Source organism: Manis javanica, chromosome 4 (assembly GCF_040802235.1).
Source record: "Manis javanica isolate MJ-LG chromosome 4, MJ_LKY, whole genome shotgun sequence".
NCBI classification, from domain to species: domain Eukaryota; kingdom Metazoa; phylum Chordata; class Mammalia; order Pholidota; family Manidae; genus Manis; species Manis javanica.
In genome coordinates this window covers 140298169-140318485 of record NC_133159.1, presented here as the reverse complement: position 1 = coordinate 140318485, position 20317 = coordinate 140298169, and the positions used below count along the sequence as shown (strand labels likewise).

Here is a 20317-nt window from a genome sequence, read left to right as displayed (position 1 = left end):
CGCTGCATTTTAGAATCTCATAACCCCTCCAATACAAAGCTAAATTATAATTCAGTGTTTAATGAGAATATATAGTTTAAATTGCTGTTGGTGAAGTCTCCAGGGAGGACCTGCTCCATCATTACTATTATTGCTTAGTAATGATGACTGGTTATTATTTTTGGTTGGTTACTGGTTATTATTCATAGTGGTTGTGCTTATATAAGAAAGATTTGGGCAGCTGTAACGACAATCTTGTTATGACCAAACACACAAATTGCTCTTCCTTCAGTAGGAATATGGTATAATCACTTTCTTGTATTGTGACTTTATATTCACGGAATTTTTAAATCCTAAAACCAGTTGGGCTCTTAGTAGGGCATCCTGTTATATCGCACATGAATGCCGTCCAGATTGGTAGGAAGCATCAGCCTCACCTGTTGAAAAACAGTTTTCACAGTTTCCAGGATTTATCAGTAGCCATAATCAGGACAGTGGTTTTATCTAATCCTATAATGCCGTTCTTTGTTTAAGCTGCTCTTTTCTCTTCATTAAGACTCATGAAATCTCTCTGCTTTCTCCAGTTCAGGTTGAATATTCCACATTTTTAATGCATTTGGGCTTGTTAACATTTTGAATTGGAATGGAATAGCTGGTTAAGAGAATCCTGTGTATTTTGAAACATTTTCGTTTTTCAAAGCAAGCATAAAATCTGCATTTCCTCTTGGCAGTGGGGAGGTGGGGACAACTCTTTTAATCTGATAGAAAAACAAAAGCTGGTTTTTCCAGCTTTTACCAATCTGAAATCTTAACCTTTCCTTACTTTCTGGTTTTGCCAGTACAATGACTAGTTGTGAATGATGAACCAGAAGCACTGGGAGATCCTGGTCTCCTGAGTCATCAGAAGATGTCACCTTGTGTTAAGAGCAGCTGTAGCCTTTTTAGCCTGTTTTAAGTGCAAGCAGTTCCCAAAAAGCCCCCCGCTGTTTGAAAGATTTGGTACCTAGCAGTTTGCAACTGAGTCGCTGAGGGGGCTTCTTTAAAAATACAGGTTTCCCAGTCCCACCTCCTGGAGCTTTTGATTGAATGTATTAAGTGATGACCAAGAATCTGCATTTTAAAAATCACTCTGACATCTATTTCTAAAAAGCTCCCCAAGTGAATCTAGTATGCAGCCAAGCTTTAGGAGCCCCTGTTACATTGCATTGAAATTCTTTATAAATTGGTTGCTCCTTTAAAAGCATCATTATGTTATCCAGGATGTTTGATTTGCTAGAATAGCCCATTTCCTAATCCTGACAGATAACAAAGAGCTTTTATAACTTCTATGTAAATTGCCTTACAAAGAGGCCCCCTCTGCTGTATTATCTATCAGGAGTCATGAGGGAGGGTTAGTTAAAGTAGCTTCCTGTATTTCCTGAGTGGACAAATGCATGATAATGTGGAAACAACTGGAAGCCTGAATAGGTAGTTGAATCTAGTTATGATCACTAGATAGAATAGTTGGATAGGAGAGATGCCTGGGAATTCTCTGTAAGTAGGCTTTAAAAATGCAGTCAACTTGGCAGATGTTTCATTTCTGCATAGCCCAAGTTCTTATTAAAAATGGATGCTTAATAGTAACATTTAGTCACGAGTCCTCTGTTGAGTTCATGGAAGGAAGAAAAACAAATACAGAACCATTTGAGTTAAAACAATTGGGGCACTAAATATTTTAGGGAATAAATGGGAAAAGCCTAACAATTTAGGAAATAGACAAACCTGGCTTTGTTTGCATCCCTGCTCCTCCACCCCCAGGGGGGTACTACTTTAGATACCTTACTTAATCCCTGATCTTCATTTTTTTCATCTGCAAGATAAATATAATACCTGGTAGGATTGTTATGGATTAAAAGAGAGAAAATATATATTCTTGTACATTGTAGGCAACTCAATGTTCTCTTCTCCCACTTTCCCATAGGATTTTTATTCTGTAGGCTTAGATGTCTTTCTAAATCTAGCCTTCTCTATACCTTTTTCCAGGAATACCTACTCAGTCAGTTCTAGAAAACCTGAAAGAGTGAAGACTAAAGTTAACAACTAGGGAACATGAGTAGGAAGAATGAACTATAGGACCCTTAAACTTTTTTTAGAATGAGTGGAGTGTAGGCGTATATCCAGAGTTACTGTCTGCAGGAATAAGCTAATAACATTATCTAGTATCCAAATTCTGCCTTATGTCATACAAGGGTGTTAGCCTGGCCGCTCAGATGAGGCTAGGAGGCTTTGAAGGTGGCCCCATTAAATAGCCCCTGACATCCATTTCTTCCCTGATACTCCTTTCTCCCTATGGTCTCTTTTGTTTCCTTTTCCCTCTTTCCTCCCTTTCCCTCTTGCAAACTGCCCTTCCTTTGGATTTGCCACTCATGTCACAATAATCTCAGGCCAGGCCCTTGGAACTCTAGGCTTAAAGAGGTTGCTGGATGCTAACACCTGTCTCCCAGCTAAATGAATAGGCTCTTTTGTGGGCAGGATGTTCAAAAAGCTGATTAGTACAATACTGGCTTAAAGGACCTATTAATGATAGAGCATATGTAAATCACAATGATTTAAAGCCACTTTAGAGATTTGTTTCTTATATTGTATATGTACTTTTATATTGAATTATGATGTCGGTTGAATTTTTACATCTACACCATGACTCTGCTTATTGCCCAAACGGGCTAATTTTTGTCATTTGATTGGGAATCATTTATATTCTAAAGAAGTTTGTACCCTTAAGGGCTTTTGTATTGTTCAGCAAAAGTCTAACTAGTGTGTAATACAATTAAAGTTTGTTCACTGTGCTGCTGACATAATTAGTTTAATTTCTGCTCCTTATATATTTCTTTTGGCATCTGGGAAATTAAAATACTAGATGTTGCATAAAACTGCTTTTTTGAGGGGTGATTTTGCTGTCAGTTGAATGAACTTAGGCTCCAGGGTACATTTTTTTTTTTTTTAAAGATGTCATATTCAACTTTCCTGGAACAGTCTCTTTCTCTTATAGAATTAATGTTTTAAGACACATAATTGGTTATTTAAGCATTCAGAAGACACAATGTTTGACCTTTACCCCGTTGTTATATTTTTTCCTACATCTCTTTTGAGGAGATGTATGTAATTTTTGGAAACCCCTAAGTATATTACAGTTACATGAGCACATGAATTTATGCAAAGACTAGAGAATGGAATAGTTTTCTCTGATAAGCTGTATTACTTAATTTCTTCCCCACATCACTGCTGTTCTTTTTAGATCATAGCGTTTGCAGACCAATGTGAAAGTGGAACGGCTATGATGCCTGGCAAATCCTTTTCACAGTGTTTTTGTGATACTTTTCACAGAAATGGCGCCAGTCTTTAGGAAGAGAAGTTGCGAGAGAGGAGACTTTACATGTAATTACTTTAATCCGCACTTAATTTCCTACAGGATTCTTGGAGAGATTCTCAGCAGACTGCTGAATTCATGGAGTTGTGACCTACATAGGCTTCTATCTCTTAAAGTACCTGACTTTTTTTATTTAAAGAAAGTGACCTTGGTTTGGTAATTTCTCTATTGTCCTGTATAAAGATACAGCAGAACCTTCTTGCTTTCTCAGTAAGCCAATGTCAGCAGCTACCACTCAGTGCTGAATTTGAACTTTTAAACTATTTTGTGGAGCAAGTGTCACTTGGCTAATTTTAAAGCTGCCCCTTTCCAGTGCTACAGGTTAAGACTGCAGCTCCTACTTTAACATTCGTATACCTTTTCTAGAATTGTATGTAAAGATACGGTTTCCGCAATCTCTGGGTTGTGGAGTGTTTGGGGCACCTTGCGGTAGCTATTTCTTTCCACTACGCCAGTTCTTAGAGTAGGGGAAGCCCACCCCCAGTTGAACTACTTGGATTCACTCTGATTCACTGAAACGTTTTAACCATCTTGATCCTTTTTAAAGAAATGCTGCCTAGTCATTCCTGAAACTTACAGGAAGTTAGGCCAATTGGAGTCTCTCTTGGCCTCTGAGTGGTTAAATATAATTAGTTAGTAATCAGCACCATTGTTTACTTGAAATTGCTGGACTGGATTGAAAGACTTGGGGGAAAAAAAAGCTTTTCCTAAGTAAAGGAAGTATCCTCCTCTCCCACCCCATATATTTTTGTTTTATTCTTTTCATTTGCTTTGGAAAATCTTTCCAATCTTAGTCCTGATCACATGCATGCAGATTTATGGCACATGTGTCAATATGCTTTATTCTAAAATATATAGGAAAGCATGTTGTCCCTCCAGCATTTTCTGTAAATCTGCCCTTTTTTTTTAAACTTTCATAATGATTAAAATATTCTCTGTTGACTTCCAACATTTTCCTAGATCTTGAGACAGTGGGTCCATAATTATACTCCCTCTTGACCATGCTAAATTATTATTTCACATGGTGTAGAAGAATATTCATCTGTATAGGGGAAAAAAATCCCAGGGCAAAATACCTTTGAAACCGAAATCACTCAAAGGGAGAAATAAAGTGGGAGAAACCCTCCTTACAAGCAGTCGTTCCACATGTCTCTCGCCCACTGCAGAAGAGAGAGCTCCATCCAACCTCTCCGGTCCAGATAAGCCCTGGCTTGCCCATGTAGAGATGGACTATTTCTCTCCACCCCTTGGAAACACCTATTGATATGGAGATGAACTACGGCCAGGTGAGAGATTCTGAAAATAATGCAATTTTACCCACATCATTAGACCATAAATCTATTTGAAAATGCTGGACAAAGGGAGTGTTCTGGTTTGGGAAAGAGGGCAGGCAGAGTGTTTTCTAGGGCTTTAGCAAGCAGGAGTAGGTCAGCTGAAGTGCAGGTAGTTTGAGGGGTCCTTAGTCAAAGATAGTTCTTGGAAGAGGAAGAAATTGTTTTTGCAGATAAGCAGCCATTGTTTGGGCAACTTGGATTATATGTAGGGGTGAAAAGGAATTGTTCGGGGATAAAATTTTGCAAAAGGGGCATAGGGAGGGAAGGAATAACAGGCAGTAAGACCTGCCCAGTCCACAGTGGAAAATTCTCAATTCTACAGGTTCTCTGACATTTGTCTACCTCTGTTTCTAGTCTTTGGACAAGACTAGATTCAGGTACCATTCTTAGTCATTTTCTAATATACTGATAGAAGAGTTTGCCTAATCATTCTGTGTCAGAGCTTACGTTTACCTTAACCAGTGTTTGCTACAGCAGGTCGGGAGAAGGCTGCCATAATACTCCCAGGAAGCTTGATAAAGGTCACCCCACCTTCCCTTTTACCCTTGCCATATGGTTGGGCCCAGCACTCCCAGTGTCTCTGAATCATCACCCTCAAGCCTGTTGATCTAGTTGAGTGTTTCTCAACTCTGGACTGTTGACAGAGTTGCAGACCAGCGTGCTGAATAGTGACAGTAAACCAACCAATTAATGGGGGACATAAAAATGATAGTAATTCTGCAGCTTCATCTCCCGATCATCTTCATCAGATTCATAAATTTTATTTATTTGACAAAAATTTTTATATAGCACATCAGCATGTCTCTTGTACTACTACCAAATACTTAAAATGAAAGTATGTTGCCAATTATCTAATTTGCTCTTTGTTGTGATACAGGCTGTCAACACCTGCATTGTTGTTTGTAGTAAATGCTCATGACTAGCAGGCTGAAATCTTTCTTCTTGTCTCATCTTTTTAGAAACAACACAAATGTAAGAATAAGCCATTGGTTTTGAGAATGATTGGTACAAAATCAAGGGTTCTGAATATCGTCTCAAGAAAGCATTTTTTGATGCCATAGCATGTAAATGTTTACATGTATTTTAATATACATGTACTCTTCTCAACCAAACATCATTTTTTTAAATGGGGAGAACTTGAAATTTGTTACTGTGTATTACAGATATATAAAAGCATATGAAAATGCTTTCTGTAAGTTTCAGTATACTGATTTAAAATTTTTTTTCCAAAATAATTTATTAGGGATTACACACAAATTGTGACCTTTTTGGATTCCTAAAGGCATTTTACTATATTATATATTACCCATTTCACATTTTAGCACACATCAGAATCTCTGGGTGTGTGTAAAAAATGTAGTTTCCTGATTCCTAGCCCAGACTTGATAGAATCAAAGTGTGTGAGAATGAAGCTGGGGATTCCCATGTAGTTTACCTACAGACCACATTTGGAGAAAGTATTACTCTTAAGAAGGAACTGTACATTTAGGTAAGGAGGAGGAGGAGGATGTAGATGTTGAGAAACTCTGACCTTAGTGGGCTGCCTTCATTTTGCAGAGGAGGAATTTAAGGCACAGAGAGGAGACGGAGACTCACCTGTGGTCTCTAGCAAGTTGGCTCTTGCCGACCAGCAGTGAGGTCTTTTGACTCCTAATTTAGTACTCTTTCTATTAGATGATACCATGGAGTATACCTTCTTATTGGTTGCTCTGATGACTTTCAAATCAGAAGCTATGATAGGGTGAGGGAGCTTTGGTTGTTTCAGAACCATAAATAACTGAACTGGAAGTGTGAAAAGTTTAGTCCCCTCAAACCATCTGTGGTCAAGGACCAGCTTTGTAAGATTTTTTCCCCCAGTCTGTTGCCAGCTAGTATTTTTGTAAAGTACAAGGCAAAGGAGTTACCAGAAAAAGCGTGCACTTGGGTGCACAGCAGTGCACATTTACGTGGACTTTTTTTGTGTGCTTATCTCGACGTGGAGCGCCACAGAGAGTTTGCAACTGCACACTTTGAATAGCATTGTTCTAGGCGGTTCTGAGGACATCTTAGGAACTTGATAGCAGGGGTCCTTGATCATTTTCTTAATGCTACAAATCATGAAAGCAACTAGCTGAGAACTGCCGTTCTTACTCAGGGAGAGAGGTTCCATCACTTTGTGATTTGCTAGATGAGAAACAAAATTTTAATACTTGGGGATTAGCTGAGGTACCCTTACCTTTAATATTTTTAAGAATAAATTGATAGAACTTGCATTGGGTGTCTCTATCAAGAAGGATATTTACCTCTTTTGACTAAACACTAGAAAAGAGGTTAGTCAAAGTCTTGGCTTGTAACTATTCACGGCTAGTAAAGATGCTTAAAGGTGGGAGACAAAATAAAATTGGGGGCTGTGTACTTTCTTTGAGGTCCTCAGTTTGTGCTTGCTTTTTAGAAGCCTTTTGTAAGTAATCTAGGGACAAGCATTATTTTGTGTGGCTGTAATGTCAAAGTGAGTATTGCTTTGGAGCAAAAATCTCACCCTGCATGTTTTGCCTCCTGGATTAATTGCTTAGTTAGATGAAATGTCAAATTGGATAGATTATTGGAGCTGTTATTTTGGTGGTTAAACAATAATGGAACTGTTTTGGTTGTTTGCAAGGAACACTGCTCTCTGTGTCTGGACTTTGCCCTGGAGAACGTTTCAATTGTTGAGAAGCAGTACTAGTCAGAAAATGCAGCTTCTGTGTCTCTTAGCACAGCTGTCTAAATTACTAGCTATTCCGGGGCCTTTGGACAAGCATTGTTTAACATTTCTGGAAACAATTTATGTTGCTGAGTCCAAATGTCTATAGTTGTTCCCTGAATAGTTGAGAGACCTAGAAATGGAGAAAGGTGTTGCATGTGTCTAGGTTATTCAAGATGCTTTTTTCTTCACATCTCTAAAACTCCATCTTTCTAACTGGGGTGGGGGAAGGGGTGTGGCTATTATGAAACTGTTGACTCTCTGGGTCTCTCTTTTATAGTTAGTGCCTATTCAGTAGGATAGCATGTTGCCAGACCATGTGCCAGTACAGAGGACTTTGGTTATTGTAACCTTGGTTAGGAAAGAAAGATGGGCATCCTGAGTGAGGGTACAGATGTTCTGAAAGACTCTACGTTCTATGTGAAGTCTTGAATTTTCACTTTGAACACTTCATTTGGTGAAGGATATAAAACTGTCTTGACAGAACAGTCCCCTTTCTAATTGAAATCATATGTTGCCCATGAGAGCTTGTTAAGAGTTAGGCAGGCTCAGCAGAATTTATTTCATTCATTCCATTGTGTCAGATGATACTGTTTTCTGAATGAAATTGTATGTATTCTTTGGTGAGAGTTAGGGGAAGGCTTATTCTCATCTAAAAGTATGAGAGAATTTTGTCTTAGACTGATCAAAAGACTGACAGTTCTTTTACTGTGTGATACTTCTCTTTATGCCATATTTTATCTGTATAAAAATTTCCAACAGTCACTGTGTGCTTACTGTGTGCCAGAGACTTTACTATGTGAACTCATTTCATCCTTCCAACAACCCTAAGAGGTGTAGGTGCTGTTATGTGTGTGTGTTCCACAGATGGGAAAACGCTGCCCAGACAAGTCAAACAATGGTCCTAAGGCCACAGCAGTGTTCTAACCCAAGTCTGACTGTAAAGGCTGAGTTCACTCACAGCCACCAGGCTAAGATGCCTTAGTGCTGTTAGCTCATCTTTTCAGAGTAGGTCTCTAGAAATCGGTTCCATTTCATACAATATGGGCTTAAAATTATCCTTTTTATAAATGGATTTATAAATGTGATTTTAAAATGATACTAGCAATACACATCACTTGCTTTACCAGCTTGAGTTCTGTTAGCACAGATTGTTTAGTTTATTCCTGATTGTAAGATTATAATTGTATTTGATATGTAAGTTAGTCACCCTTAGAAAAGCCTATGTAGCTAAACAGTGAAAGCATTGGGTTAGAGAATTTATTGAATTTATTGGTGGATTTTAGTATTTCAGTGTTTTCTTTTTTTGGAATCTTCATACACTGTTCTGTATAGCAACAGTCCATTTCCTTTCTATTGATAAGTAATATCCTGTGGAATAGATGTTTAAGAAAAGTAAGTTTTTAAAAAACCACTCACCTATTGAGGGGCATTTTGATTGTTTCCAGTTTTTGCCTATTAATGGATAATGCTATTATGAACATTTGCCTACTCAATAAATTGACTTCTACATAACAGACATGTTAGTTCCTGACAGGGCCTCCTGTTGTCATAGTGGAATAAATGACAATAGCCTGCTTTCAGTAAAAACCCTGATCAATAGAAAAAGTAAAATTTTGTTCTCTGGGCTGGAGACTTGTGTCCTGCTTTCAGTACATGTGAGGGAGGGCCTATGAGGACTGGCTTGGAGAATCACAGAGGAAGCATCATTTAAATTTTTTCTCCTGAACTCCCCCTCACATTTTGGAGGCTGCTGCTGAGACTTTGGTAAGAAAAACTGTTTGCAGTAAGAAGCCTGTCAGATGTGTGGTGCCTACCTGGTAACTACAGCTTTCTCAATTTATTTTTCTAATTGCTGTGGTTTTTAGATGCTTTCGATTTCAAGCAGGACACTTTTGGCTGGATGTTGAGTCAAAATTGCAGTGAGAATTTATTCTTCCTGGCTTATTTCTGCTGCCTTCTGTTTCATTTCATGTCTCTGGGGGAGCTCAGATAAAAACACTGGCAAGGATAGGGCACAGGTAAGCCCTGAAATGTATTTCAGGTGGTAGGGTCAGCAACTGGTCTGTGCTCGAAGAATCTTTTTTTGTTTGTTTCTGGCATAGGAGGGACTGCAAAATAATATGAAATGTGCTCTGCTTTACAAACTTTTCACCATCCTTAGTTCCCCATAGTGGTTGGGCAGTTGAATTAAATACAGTTTTATAGTCACACACATATCCCCATTCCCCCATCATCCGTAATCCTTGTCAACCAATCATCTGTTATCTATCTCTGTAATTTTGTTATTTCTGAAATGTTATAGAAGTGGAATCATAATAGTATGGAGCCTTCTGAGATTGGCATTTTTCACTTAATGTGATGCCCTTCATCCAAGTTACTATGTATAGCAATAGTCCATTTCTTTCTATTGCTAAGTAATATCCTGTGGAATAGATGTTTAAGAAAAGTAAGTTTTTAAAAAACCACTCACCTATTGAGGGGCATTTTGATTGTTTCCAGTTTTTGGCTATTAATGGATAATGCTATTATGAACATTTGTCTACAGGTGTTTGTGTAGACACAAGTTTTAATTTCTCTGGGTTAAGTGCCCAGGAATACAATTGCTGAGTCTTAATGTAAGTGTGTATTTCATTTTTTGAAGAAACTGCCAAAGTATTTCTCAGAGTGACTATACCATTTTACAGTCCCATCAGCAATGTATAAGATCCAGTTTCTCTGCATCCTCGCCAGCATTAGGTATTGTCATCATTTTTTATTTCAGCTTTTCTAGTAGGTAGTGTATCTGGTTTTTAAGTTCATCAAATTACTTAGTGACAGGTTTGACTCACAGAGCAGATTTCGGAGTTGTGTGTTGTTAGCCCTCCGTGTGGCTTTGCCTACGTTCAGTAGTCTGTTGACTTGCTTTTTCCCCCCACCATGTTTTTCTTGAAGGAGGGAAGACTTAGCTAAGACTAACCAAGAAGCAGGAACTATGAGCATGAGACTAACTCTTTCCCTTTACCCTGTAGTACCCAGCACAGCACTGCTTCTAGCACAGAGTGCCAGTGTAGGGGAATGAGCAGTGCTATCCCAAAATTATGACTTACTGGCTACTTTATAAGCCTGCTTCAATGAATTAGCTTACACTGCTTATTAAAAAATACTAAAATAGCCCCAAAGTCTGTATATAAAGCAGAAGGTAAATCCCTATCCCCCATCCCTATCAGAAGTAACTACTATTAAATGGTTCTAGTCTTTTTTTAAACATATATTTATTTATTTATTTTTATTAAGGTATCGTTGATGTACAATCTTACGAAGGTTTCTCATGAGCAACATTGTGGTTACTACATTCACCCATATTATCAAGTCCCCATTGCAGTCATTGTCCATCAGCGTAGTGAGATGCTATAGAGTCACTACTTGTCTTCTCTGCTATGTTGCCTTCCCTGTGACCCCCCTACATTCTGTGTGCTAATCATAATACCCCTTAATCCCCTTCTCCCTCCCTCCATCCCCAACCCCTGCCCTTTGCTAACCACTAGTCCCTTCTTGGAGTCTGTGAGTCTGCTGCTGTTTTGTTCCTTCAGTTTTGTTTTGTTCTTATACTCCACAAATGAGGGAAATCATTTGGTACTTGTCTTTCTCTGCCTGACTTATTTCACTGAGCATAATACCCTCTAGCTCCATCCATGTTGTTGCAAATAGGATTTCTTTTCTTCTTATGGCTGAATAATCTATTGTGTATATGTACCACATCTTCATCCATTCATCTACTGATAGACACTTAGGTTGCTTCCATATCTTGGCTATTGTAAATAGTGCTGCGATAAACATAGGGGTGCATACATCTTATTGAATCTGGGATCTTGTTTTCTTTGGTTAAATTCCTAGGAGTGGAATTTCTGGGTCAAATGGTATTTCTATTTTTAGTTTTTTAAGGAACCTCTATCTTGCTTTCCATAATGGTTGAACTAATTTAAATTCCCACCAACAGTGTAGGAGGGTTCCCCTTTCTCTGCATCCTCACCAGCATTTGTTCTTTGTTTTTTGGATGTTGGCCATCCTAACTGGTGTGAGGAGGTATCTCATTGTGGTTTTAATTTGCATTTCCCTGATGATTAGTGATGTGGAGCATCTTTTCATGTGCCTATTGGCCATCTGAACTTCTTTGGAGAAGTGTCTGTTCAGATCCTCCACCCATTTTGTAATTGTGTTATTTGGTTTTTGGGTGTTGAGGCATGTGAGGTCTTTATGTATTTTGGATGTCAACCCCTAATGGGATATGTCATTAATGAATATATTCTCCCATACTGTAGGCTGCCTTTTGTTCTACTGATGGTTTCCTTTGCTGTATAGAAGCTTTTTAGTTTGATATAGTCCCATTTGTTCATTTTTGCTTTTTGTCTAGTCTTTTTAACTGTATGCATTTTGTAGCTCTGTGTATTCTGTATGCATGTGTGCATGTGTGTTTGTGCATACGCATGCCCCACCTACTGTTCTTCAGTGCTTTTTTTTTTTTTCAGTGGTTAACATTTTATGGGTGTTTTTCCCTGTGATTTTTTTTTAAGTTCTTAATGCCTGTGACAGAGCTTTGGGTTCCTTTCTCTGACCCTTTTTTGTTCTCAGATAAAAGAATGAGGGAAATTTCTTTGAAAGATCTGAACGAATATATTTTATTCCTTGTTACATGAATTGGCATAAGGATTTGCCAATTACTGATTACAAGTAAATCAGTAGAATTCTGGTTGTTAGAATATATCTACTTTGTTATAAATAATTCAAGTCGATTTTATGATAAGATCTCTTGCAGAACCTTGAGGGAAGCAAGAACTGTGAGCACAATAATCTTTAGAGAATGTGCAGTCCTTTGGGTATTTGTCTACTTGTTAGGTGCTTAGTCAGATGAAGTGTTTTCTCAAGTGCTGCTGAAATGCACAGTTCAGCCTTTATTTTGAAATCTCTCCTGTCTTCTCTCCCTCTGTCATTACTTTCATTACCTCGATGGGACATTCAAGCTGGGCTGTCTTACCCTTTTATTTCTGTAGTCTACAGAAGCCTGCCTGAAGATTAACTGTAGGTGAACAGGCAGTCTTACCTACTTGGCTAGAAATCACCTGTCAAGATGAAGCACATGTCAACAAAGGACCCCTAGACTCAGGGCCCTGAACCCAGGTAACTTAATCTTGAGGCGTATTTACGTGTTTAGTGGAAACGGGTGAAAAGTTAGGGAGTTGGACTTATTGGAGGTGGCGCACAAGTATTGTGGGGGTGGCAGTAGCAAGTGGAGCTGGGGTAGAGAGGGGAGAGAGAGTGCGTGTATTTAGGGAGGAGAAGCATCCAGTAGTATATAGTAAAGGAGAATTATTAATTCAGGAATCTTCAAGTTTGAATTGCAAAATCTTTGCTCTGAAAGGGTGGTTACTGGGGAATAGGATATGAACTTACTAGTCACTTCACTAGAACGCTGTTGGAGTTGTGTAGGTGATGGAGTGTGATGACAAGGGCCTTTCCTTGCCCTTTCTCTGTTATTAGCAGCTCAAAGCAAAATGAAATAACTTTGTGTAGAAAATTACACCCATCAAATGGTTCCAAGATTTCCACTACCAGGTTTCTAAAGTGAGCTGCCCAAGATAGCAGTTTGGTCACATCGCTAACTTCCTTTCTCCCAGTCTTGTCATCAGGTCCTCAGACTGTATCCTGTCAGCTTTGGGTTCTTCCTTCTTCTGCAGGCTTGCTACTTTTTCAGTTCCTGACACTTAGCAATCTAGTATTTCATTGTGCCTGAGATTGGCAATTGCTGTACCGTTGATACCGGTTACTTTTCTCAACTGTGAAGTATTATAGCACAGTGGATAATAACGTGCCCCCAAATATGTTTTAGAACAGTTTCTGGTAACTGCGCCAGTGGGGACAGATCAGTTTGCATGCCCTCCCACAGCACAGGGGGTTGTTTGCAGCAAAGTGCTGTGGAGCCGGTTGAGCCTCACAGTGCCAGTTACTGACGAATTACTCTATCTGAACAGGAAAGGGGCTTGTTAAAGATTTAAGGCCTTGCCTGCTCCTCCTGGCTTCAAGATGGAATGACCCTTGCCATGGTGACAGCCTTTGTCTCCCAGAAGAGGCCATTTAATACAGTAGGTTTGTGCCTGCACATGTTACCATCAGCATGAGTTGGCTGACACTGTGGTGGTAAGTTGGCATTTGGATACTTTCAAGATACATGAGTTGTATAACATCCCATGGTTTGAATTTCTGGACAAAACTGCCCCATCAGGAAATTAGAAGCCTCTACTTTGAATCTGTGCCTTTGGGGAGGTTTTCTCCTTTGTTTTGTTTGACTAATGTTGAGTCAAATGGACTTTAATTCTCACAGTCATAAAAATTCCATTAAGTCCCTTGCACTGCATCCCAGGTGTGAAAATGTCTCAGTATAACATGACTGTGGGTGATGGCTAAAATCCTTCAGAGTAGTTAGGATAATTGTCCCTGGAAGCTTTAAGAAAATAATGGTTCAGTGGGCAAAATAAATATGGTTCCATTGTTATATTCTTGGCAGTTCTTATGGGTGATGAGACTAATGTCGAAGACCCGGCTCAGTGAGGCTACTGTTCAGTTTAGGGTCTCTGAAAAAAAACTTTTCACTTCCCTGTGAACAGTGCTAGGGGGCATAGCTGTGACTTATTTTTCCAAGGCCCCTCTGCATCAGAATCATTTGAAAGAAGGAGATGCTTATTAAAAATTCCAATTCTGGGGCCTCCCTCTATTCTGCTAATTCAGTGTTTGAGGGAATGGGATGGGAAATGGCCATTTTCATTTCTTTTTCATTTCTTTTATTTTTTTGGAAATGGTCATTTTCAATAAGCACCCCTATTGATTCTTAAGTATCCCTAGAGTAGTCAAGTATCCCCAAATTTACTTCATTTTTCCTGCTTAATTTCTATTTAACATCTGATTTATTAATTTTCCTGTTTAACATATGATTTATTAGATGACAGATGTCTGGTTGACACTCATATCTCTTTTTTGGAGAAGAGGTACTCTAGTTTAAAAAAAGTTGATATCCCAGGACACCAAAGATTAGAATTTGGCAGTGTCTCTAATTCTCACTACAGCCACTGGTTCCTGGGAATTTGGGTTTATCAATTCAGTGGCTTGTCAATCAGGAAAAGGATGTGGACACAAATAAGATTAACTTTGATGAAAAGAAATGTGTAGTATCATTTAGGATGTTAGGAATGGGAAAGTAGGTAAAAGGGAAGTGTTGAGAGGAAAGAATTAGAAGGGGAAGATTAGTTTATAAGTGTAAAGAATTTAAAACTTTAACTGAATTTTAAATTACGAAGTAGTATCTGCATATATGCTTGTGTTAGTCCAGGGAAAGGAAATCCTGGGGCAAAATACCTCTAAAAACCAAAATCAGTCAAAGGGAGAAATAGTTTAAAATTCCATTTATTGCTTACAAAACTGCAGTCCAGCCCATCTCTCTCTTCTGCCCTAGCAGCAGCAAAACCAGCCCTCCCCCTCACCTCTGAGGTACAGATAAGCCCTCCTTGCCCGGGTAATTACCCATTGATATGGAGATAAACTTCTCCACCCCCGAGAAAAGATGCAAATGCACTAAAGCCATACTTCTTTCCACCTCTGAACGTCTGTTGATATGCAGACATTCCAAAGCCAGGTGATATATTCTGGAAATGTTTCAATTTTACCCACAGCTTGTTAAAAAATTTTCAAATATTGATAAAGCTAAGAATAGGTCCTTGCCAAAACAGCAGGAGACTCACAGACTCCAGGAAAGGACTAGCGGTTACCAAAGGGGAGGGGAGTGGGAAGACGGGTGGGGAGGGAGGAAGAAGGGGATTGAGGGGTATTATGATTGGCACACACGGTGTGGGGGGGATCATGGGGATGACAGTAGCACAAAGAACACAAGTAGCGACTCTGTGGCATCTTATTACACTGATGGACACTGACTGCAATGGGGTGTGGGGGGGACTTGATAATATGGGTGAATGTAGTAACCACATTGTTTTTTCATGTGAAACCTTCATAAGAGTGTATATCAATTATCCCCCCCACAAAAAAGGAAAAAGAATGCACAAGCAATTGCTAGGGCAATCTGAGTTCAAATTATCTGTATATAATACAAAAATAAAGTGTGCACACACCAGAAGAAAAAAATAGGTCCTTGATTGCTTCCGTCGCAGTTCCCTCCTGGTGTGTGTATTCTCCCGTATGTTTTTGTATGTATTTGGTAATTTTCTATGGATGTGGGAGAGTTACAGAATCTTGAAAAATGAATATTTTTATTTACCTTATCGATATCTGTTTACTCTTTGTAATGTTAAGATCTATTGAAAAAAGATGTGAACTATGAACCATAAATGGCATTACATTTCTGGTCTAGTAAAACTGTGCAAAATACACACACATTAAATATTTCTTGTGACCACCCATTAAAAGTAAAACTGTGTTACTTGTCTGAATTTTAAGATAATACATTGAAAGAACTTAAATCTCAATTATTTTATCTCATACAGCCTCATAAAACTTCAAGTGCCTTACAGGGATGGTAGTACAGCATGGAGAATAGTCAGTGATTCCATAACCTCTTACTATGTTGATAGATAGTAACCGCATTAAAGGGGTTTAGGATATAATAATATGTAACTGTTGAACCACTGTATTGTGTATTTGAAGTCCATGTAAGATTGTATATTAACAATACTTTAATTAAAAAAAACCTCTGAGCAAAAAAAAAAAAAAAACTTAAAAGTGCCTGAATCCATTAGTTCAAATTTAGCATCTTTTATTTTATTTTATTTTGGTATCATTAATCTACAATTATATGAAAGACATTATGTTTACTAGGCTCCCCCTTTTACCAAGTCCCCCCCCACAAACCCCTTCAGTCACTGTCCATCAGCATAGTAAGATGCTGTAAAATCACTACTTGTCTTCTCTGTGCTGCACAGCACTCCTCTTGCCCCCCACACTATACATGCTAATGCTAATTCCCCCTTTCTTTTTCCCCGCCCTTATCCCTCCCTTCCCACCCATCCTCCCCAGTCCCTTTCCCTTTGGTAACTGTTAGTCCATTCTTGGATTCTGTGATTCTGCTGCTGTTTTGTTCCTTCAGTTTTCCTTTGTTCTTATACTCCACATATGAGTGAAATCATTTGGTACTTGTCTTTCTCCACCTGGCTTATTTCACTGAGCATAATACTCGCTAGCTCCGTCCATGTTGCGAACGGTAGGATCTGTTTTCTTCTTATGGCTGCGTAATATTCCATTGTGTATATGTACGACGTCTTCTTTATCCATTCATCTACTGATGGACACTTAGGTTGCTTCCATTTCTTGGCTATTGTAAATAGTGCAGCGATAAACATAGGGGTGCATCTGTCTTTTTCAAACTGGAGTGCTGCATTCTTAGGGTAAATTCCTAGAAGTGGAATTCCTGGGTCAAATGGTATTTCTATTTTGAGCATTTTGAGGAACCTCCATACTGCTTTCCACAATGGTTGAACTAATTTACATTCCCACCAGCAGTGTAGGAAGGTTCCCCTTTCTCCACAACCTCACCAACATTTGTTGTTGTTTGTCTTTTCGATGGTGGTGATCCTTACTGGTGTGAGGTGATATCTCATTGTGGTTTTAATTTGCATTTCCTTGATAATTAGCAACGTGAAGCATCTTTTCATGTGTCTGTTGGCCATCTGAATTTCTTCTTTAGAGAACTGTCTGTTCAGCTCCACTGCCCATTTTTTAATTGGATTATTTGCTTTTTGTTTGTTGAGGTGCATGAGCTCTTTATATATTTTGGATGTCAACCCTTTATCAGATATGTCATCTATGAATATTGTCTCCCATACTGTAGGATACCTTTTTGTTCTATTGATGGTGTCCTTTGCTGTACAGAAGCTTTTCAGCTTAATATAGTCCCACTTGTTCATTTTTGCTTTTGTTTCCCTTGCCAGGGGAGATAATGTTCAAGAAGAGGTCACTCATGTTTATGTCCAAGAGATTTTTGCCTATGTTTTTTTCTAAGAGTATTATGGTTTCATGACTTACGTTCAAGTCTTTGATCCATTTTGAATTTACTTTTGTGTATGGGGTTAGACAGTGATCCAGTTTCATTCTCTGACATGTAGCTGTCCAGTTTTGCCAGCACTATCTGTTGAAGAGACTGTCATTTCCCCATTGTATGTCCATGGCTCCTTTATCGAATATTAGTTGACCATATATGTTTGGGTTGGAGTCTCTATTCTGTTTCATTGGTCTGTGGCTCTGTTCTTGTGCCAGTACCAAATTGTCTTGATTACTGTGGCTTTGTAGTAGAGCTTGAAGTTGGGGAGCGAGATCCCCCCCTCTTTATTCTTCCTTCTCAGGATTGCTTTGGCTATTCGGGGTCTTTGGTGTTTCCATATGAATTTTTGAATTATTTGTTCCAGTTCATTGAAGAATGTTGCTGGTAATTTGATAGGGATTGCATCAAATCTGTATATTGCTTTGGGCAGGATGGCCATTTTGACAGTATTGATTCTTCCTATCCACGAGCATGGGATGAGTTTCCATTTGTTAGTGTCCCCTTTAATTTCTCTTAAGAGTGACTTGTAGTTTTCAGAGTATAGGTCATTCACTTCTTTGGTTAGATTTATTCCTAGGTATTTTATTCTTTTTGATGCAATTGTGAATGGAATTGTTTTCCTGATTTCTCTTTCTATTGGTTCATTGTCAGTGTATAGGAAAGCTACAGATTTCTGTGTGTTAATTTTGTATCCTGCAACTTTGCTGTATTCTGATATCAGTTCTAGTAGTTTTGGGGTGGAGTCTTCAGGGTTTTTTAAGTACAATATCATGTCATCTGCAAATAGTGACAATTTGACTTCTTTACCAATCTGGATTCCTTATATTTCTTTGTTTTGTCTAATTGCTGTGGCTAGGACCTCCAGTACTATTTTGAATACAGTGGGGAGAGTGGGCATCCCTGTCTTGTTCCTGATCTCAGAGGAAAAGCTTTCAGCTTCTCACTGTTCAGTGTAATGTTAGCTGTGGGTTTATCATATATGGCCTTTATTATGTTGAGGTACTTGCCCTCTATGCCCATTTTGTTGAGAGTTTTTATCATGAATGGATGTTGAATTTTGTCGAATGCTTTTTCAGCATCTGTGGAAATGATCATGTGGTTTTTGTCTTTCTTTTTGTTGATGTGGATGATGTTGATGGATTTTCGAATGTTGTACCATCCTTGCATCCCTGGGATGAATACCACTTGATCATGGTGTATGATCCTTTTGATGTATTTTTGAATTCGGTTTGCTAATATTTTGTTGAGTATTTTTTCATCTACATTTATCAGGGGTATTGGTCTGTAGTTTTCTTTTTTGGTGGGGTCTTTGCCTGGTTTTGGTATTAAGGTGATATTGGCTTCATAGAATGAGTTTGTGAGTATTCCCTTCTCTTCTATTTTTTGGAAAACTTTAAGGAGAATGGGTATTATGTCTTCTCTGTATGTCTGATAAAATTCCCAGGTAAATCTATCTGACCCGGGGCTTTTGTTCTTGGGTAGTTTTTTGATTACCACTTCAATTTCATTGCTGGTAAGTGGTCTGTTTAGATTTTCTGTTTCTTCCTTGGTCAGTCTTGGAAGGTTGTATTTTTCTAGAAAGTTGTCCATTTCTTCTAAGTTTTCCAGCTTGTTAGCATATAGGTTTTCATAGTATTCTCTAATAATTCTTTGTATTTCTGTGGAGTCTGTCGTGATTTTTCCTTTCTCGTTTCTGATTCTGCTGATGTGTGTTGATTCTCTTTTTCTCTTAATAAGTCTGGCTAGAGGCTTATCTATTTTGTTTATTCTCTCGATGAACCAGCTCTTGGTTTCACTGATTTTTTCTATTGTTTTATTCTTCTCAATTTTATGTATTTCTTCTCTGATCTTTATTATGTCCCTCTGTCTGCTGACTTTAGGCCTCATTTGTTCTTTTTCCAATTTCGATAATTGTGACATTAGACTATTCACTTGGGATTGTTCTTCCTTCTTTAAATATGCCTGGATTGGTATATACTTTCCTCTTAAAACTGCTTTCGTTGTGTCCCACAGTAGTTGGGGCTTTGTGTTGTTTTCATTTGTTTCCTTATATTGCTGGATCTCCATTTTAATTTGTTTGTTGATCCATTAATTATTTAGGAGCATGTTGTTAAGCCTCCATGTGTTTGTGAGCCTTTTTGCTTTCTTTGTACAATTTATTTCTAGTTTTATACTTTTGTTGTCTGAAACGTTGGTTGGTAGGATTTCAATCTTTTGGAATTTACTGAGGCTCTTTTTGTGGCCTAGTATGTGGTCTATTCTGGAGAATGTTCCATGTGCACTTGAGAAAAATGTGTATCCTGTTGCTTTTGGATGTAGGGTTCTATAGATGTCTGTTAGGTCCATCTGTTCTAGTGTGTTGTTCAGTGCCTCTGTGTCCTTACTTATTTTCTGTCTGGTATATCTGTCCTTTGGAGTGAGTGGTGTGTTGAAGTCTCCCAAAATGAATGCATTGCATTCTATTTCCTCCTTTAATTCTGTTAGTATTTGTTTCACATATGTTGGTGCTCCTGTGTTGGGTGCTTATATATTTATAATGGTTATATCCTCTTGTTGGACTGAGCCCTTTATCATTATGTAATGTCCTTCTTTAACTCTTGTTACTTTCTTTGTTTTGAAGTCTATTTTGTCTGATAGTAAGTAGTAGTGTAACACCTGCTTTTTTCTCGCTGTTGTTTGCATGAAATATCTTTTTCCGTCCTTGACTTTTAATCTGTGCATGTCTTTGGGTTTGAGGTGAGTCTCTTGTAAGCAGCATATAGATGGGTCTTGCTTTTTTATCCATTCTATTAATCTGTGTC

At 38.4% G+C, this 20317-nt stretch overlaps 1 protein-coding gene across 7 annotated transcripts in view; it reads left to right on the top strand.

Annotated features, from left to right (window-relative positions):
* The window catches only part of RFFL (ring finger and FYVE like domain containing E3 ubiquitin protein ligase), an 89813-nt gene that overhangs the window by 12121 nt on the left and 57375 nt on the right, over positions 1–20317 (top strand). For 3 of the 7 annotated variants that reach the window (XM_073235167.1, XM_073235164.1, XM_073235165.1), the window contains exon 2: positions 4552–4671. The exons of the other annotated variants lie outside the window; for them this stretch is intronic. The gene's annotated coding sequence lies outside the window, so the exon portion shown is untranslated. The remainder of the gene's footprint in view (positions 1–4551; positions 4672–20317) is intronic. 7 annotated transcript variants of the gene reach the window in all.